The sequence below is a fragment of the Solanum tuberosum genome, unplaced genomic scaffold (assembly GCF_000226075.1).
Source record: "Solanum tuberosum cultivar DM 1-3 516 R44 unplaced genomic scaffold, SolTub_3.0 scf00015, whole genome shotgun sequence".
Classification (NCBI taxonomy): domain Eukaryota; kingdom Viridiplantae; phylum Streptophyta; class Magnoliopsida; order Solanales; family Solanaceae; genus Solanum; species Solanum tuberosum.
In genome coordinates this window covers 726427-731481 of record NW_006238941.1, presented here as the reverse complement: position 1 = coordinate 731481, position 5055 = coordinate 726427, and positions in this window count along the sequence as shown.

Genomic DNA, 5055 nt, shown 5'->3' with positions numbered 1-5055 from the left:
GACAGAGAACCTTTCTGTATGTGGTGCACCATGCACACCACTGGGTGCTCAGACGAGAGTATGGGAGTAGACTCGAGGTGTTTAAGTTTAGGTGGGTCATCCATTAGTTGTTCCTGCACCAGCTGTTGGTGCACAGATTTTTCTGGAGGTTATCTTGACATCGGGATATCAGTAATGCTATGCGAGGTTTCAGAAGATTAAACCACCCCAGTTTTAGGGTGGTAAGAGCGAGGATGCTCATGCGGTTTTGATTTTGTGCCATGAGATGCTTGAGGCAGTGGGTATGGTGGATGTTCGTAGTGTCCTATTTTTTGAACTTGAGCTTCGTGGTCACGCCAAAAAGTGGTGGAGGACTTTTGTGAGGTATAGAATAATTGGGTCTCCTCCGACCGAGTGGGATGTGTTTTCTAGTGCTTTTCAGGACCACTTCATTCCTTGGAGCGTTAGAGAGGAAAGTCATTTGAGATTTGAGAGCTTGGTTTAAGGTAGTCTATCTATGATGGAGTATGAGACCCATTTCTGTGAGCTCTCTAGACATGCTATGACTATTGTTCTGGATGAGGCAGAGGTAGAGAGGGTTCACCGGTTTGTGAGAGGGTTGACTTTCTCCATTTGATCTTATGTGTTCAGGGTAGCTAGACTGGAGGCTTCCTTTCTGTCCATTGTGATCATCGCCAAGGAGGTGGATTTGATAGTCTTAGAGGAGTTTGGGGAGCCCAAGAGGGCCCATTCTTCTGGTTAGTTTTCTGGAGGCAAATGTTCACATAGGGGTAGTGGTTCCTTCCGGCGTGGTGGGTCGGTTCATGCCTTTATGCCAGTAACTAAGAGTGGGAAATAAACCTGAGGATCTTATGGTTCTGGCTGAGGTGGACATGGTAGTTTGTCTGGATCACATCAGAAGTTATCTATGTTGAGATATTTTTATACTTGTGGGGAGTGTCCTCTACACACTCATTTAGGATCTTAGTGTTCTTATTCAGCTGCTCCGGCTAGGGATTCAGTGCCTCCGGCCAGGGTGTTGAGGTAGAGTTTAGACTTGTAGAGGTGGTAGGACTTCTAGTAGAGGTGCTCCAACTCCAGGGTGGAGATAAAGGTTCTACTTAAGTTACAGGCGACCGAGATGGCTAAGTGTTATGATTTTCCTAGGAGGCTTGAGACTAAGACTTCTAATGTTGTGATCGCAGGTATTGTCCCAATTTGCTATCGACCTGTGTCTGTATTGTTTGATCTGAGATCTAAATTCTCATATGTGTCTACCGATTTTGATGTTGGTTTGATATGATGTGAGATTGTATGCCTGTGCCTATTCATGTTTCTACACCAGTGGGTGAATCCTTAGTGGTTGATCATGTGTATCAATCCTATCTTGTTTCTTTGGCTGGGTATGATACTTGGGTGGCCCTAATCATTTTGAGGATTGTAGATATTGATATTTTCTTGGGTATGGATTGTCTTGCTCCGCATCATGCTATTCTTAATTGTTATGCTAAGACTGTAACCTTAGTGATGCCGGGTGTCCTTAGAGTTAAGTGGATGGGTGCTAGTGGTTTTTACCCTAGAAAAGTTATCTCCTTCATTAGAGCTCAGAGATTGGTCTATAGAGGGTGTTTGTCCTACTTGGTGTTCATTCGGGATACTAGTGTTGATCCATCACCCATAGATTCTATGCCTATGGTTTGAGAGTTTGTAGATGTGTTTCCTACTGATTTTCCAAGTGTTCCTATGGATAGAGATACTGATTTTTCTATTGGCTTGGAGTCGGGCACTAAGCCTATCTTTATTCCACCTTATCGTATGGCTCCAGTTAAGTTGAAAGAATTGAAGGATCAGTTGCACGGTTTATTGAGTAAATGGTTTATTCACCCTAGTGTTTCCCCATGTGGGTGCTCTTGTGTTGTTTGTGAGGAAGAAGGATGGATCCATGAGGATGTGTATTTTTTATCGATAGTTGAACAAAGTGAGAGTGTAGAACAAGTATCCTATTTCACGTATTGATGATTTGTTTGATCAACTTCAGGGTGCATCTCTGTTATTTGAGATTGAATTAAGGTCCGGTTATCATGAGCTAAAGATTAGGGCATCGGATATCCCTAAGACATCTTTAAGGTCTCGGTATGGGAACTATGGGTTTCTTGTGATGTCTTTTGTTTTTTACTAACGCCCCTACAACGTTTATGGAGTTGACGAATGGAGTGTTCTGACCCTATTTGCATTCCTTTGTGATAGTGTTTATTGATGACATCTTGGTGTACTCCAATACTGAGGGGGACCACGATCGACATTTGAGGATTGTGCTCCAGAGATTGATGGAAGAGAAGCTTTATACTAAGTTCCCAAAGTGTGAGTTTTGGCATAATTGTGTGTAATTTTTGGGACACATGGTGTTCAAGAAGGGTGTTTGGGTGGACCCAACAAAGATTGAGGCAGTTAGGGGTTGGACCAGACCCACATCGAATACTGAGATTAGGAGTTTTGTGGGACGATTGCATCTCCGTTGACTAGATTGACTCGGCAGAGTGTGAGTTTTCAGTGGTCTGATGAGTGTGAGGAGAGCTTTCAAATGCTCAATACCTTGTAGATGTCGGCTCCCATTTTGAATTTAACTAAGGAGGGTGTTGATTTCACCATTAAATGTGATGCTTCTGGAGTCGGGTTGGGTGGCTGTTCTGATGTAGAAAGCTAAGGTGTTGCTTATGTTTCTAAGCAGTTGAAGACCTATGGGAGGAACTACCCTCCCAATCATTTAGAGTTGGCAGTCGTAGTTTTTGTGCTTAAGTTTTGGTGACATTATCTGTATGGAGTTTATTGTGAGGTTTTCACAGATCAACGAAGTCTTCAGTATATCTTCAGTCTGAGAGATCTGAACTTGAGGCAGCATAGATGGCTTGAGCTACTGAAGGACTATGATATTACTATCTTATACCATCCAGGGAAGGACAATGTGGTGGCTTATGCTTTAAGTAGGAAAACTTCTAGTATGGGAAGTCTTGCCTCTATTAGTGTGGAGGATAGACTATTGGCTAGAGATGTTCAGAGGTTAGCCAATAGTCTTGTCTGGTTACAAATTTCTGAGGAGACGGGTGGTTTGATTGCTTTCATTGAGGCTTGTTCTTCCTTAATTGAGTAGATTCGTGAGTACCAATTTGATGAGACGACACTATATCTGTCACGACCCGAGAGTACCCCCTAGTCGTAACATGGCGTATTCGACCCCGAAGGGGTCTTATACGAGCCACATAGTCATTCATTGCATTCAATAATGAAAATAGTGCGGAATAAAAAAAAAACTTATTTACATCCACACATTTAAACTTCATTAAAACAACTTTAAAAACACACAGCGAAAGTCTAAAGTCTCACATGGCCATCTTAGACACAGTCACAAAACATAAGTAGGGACACGGCCCTTTACAATCAAAAGAAGTCTATTAAGTCTATTACATGAACAAAAGAACTTAAAAGTCTTATCCTCGAATCCATGAGGACATACCAAGTCTTGGAGGAAAGCAATCCAACACTTCAAACTAGCTAGGAGGGATCACTTGCCGGAACCTACACTTATAGTAAAAATATGAAGAATATGGGTTAGTACACAAAATGTACTAAGTATGATGACCATGCAAAACATGCTTTAAAAGGGACATTTTGGTTAGAAACCATGCATTATGCCACTTTTTTGAAGTACCATGAATAGTTGCATAAAAGACATACAATACAAGCTTAATCATCAAGTAAGTCATAATATTACCTTTAAACAATTTCAACATGAAAACCTTTACCTTGGACCTTCACCTCAAGAAACCCTTATGCTATACCTCGTGCAATGTATGGATGGCGTCCCATACCACCATCCATACTAAGGCACCACATTTAGGTCACTTAAAGTAACTTATCATTCCTTTCTTTCACCTTTGCACAATATTCATACATAAGAGGTATATCATTAATTAAGACATGACAAGGGAAAATAACTCGTAATATAACCCAAGTATAGCATGCATCTCATATTAAGCATTTGAGAGCCAACATTCTTTAATAACCTCATTTAGGCCACAATTGTATCACATACATTAGGATTTAGAGAAACTCACTATGACCCTCTCCAAGCCTACTCGTGCAATGTATAGGTAGCATCCCATACTACTACCTACACTTTGTAGAACCTATCAAGAAACCATAATGAAATCTCGCATGATGGGAAGTAAGCGTTTAACCGACATAGACCATGAGAGCTTGTCATGGAATCCGGTGTCATAAGTCCCCACACCGTAAAGAGGTGGTCTACTTGCCTAAGGAAGACCGGTATATATAGCTTAATGGATCCACTAGCTACCTATGCGGGCACATAGTTTATGGGATAAGGTAGACGATCATTGAAACTCATGCCTAACTATTGGGGGAGTTTCCATCTAACCAAATCCACTCGGTGCTTAGCCAACATTCCCATAGAATAGTTCGTTATCTTGACATTATCACATATGAGAGGTGCCATTGGCCTACCAACTCCAAAATACATTCATTAACACGTGAAAGGGTGCTTTAAGCCTACCGTTTCAAGGTTCATTTAGGAAAGCTCATTAACTCCTCTTGAAAGGGTGCCATGGGCCTACCGGTTCAAGTCTCATCATTAACCTTCATGGAAAGGTGCCATAGGCCTACCGATTCCAAGGTTCATTATAAGCTCGTGTGGAAGGGTGCCACTAGCCTACCGATCCGAGGATTCAACAATCAACAATATAATCATTTATACAAGAAAATGATGCATAAGCCCTACCAATTCAAGGTATACTTTATATTGAAGAATCCTTCATATTCTATCATCAACATTCATGAGTGTCAAATTGAGAAAAAATCCTTTCAATAATAACACATTTACTTTCATAACATGATCACATTAGCTCCATTGAATGTCCATTCATAAAAATGTCATGTAACACTTAAATTTCTCATACTATGCCTTCAAGGCCATGGTCACAATACATTCCATAATTAAACACCTCCACCATAAGTGGATCAAACCAAGCAAGAACAATTTTATCCATAATATGAGATTAA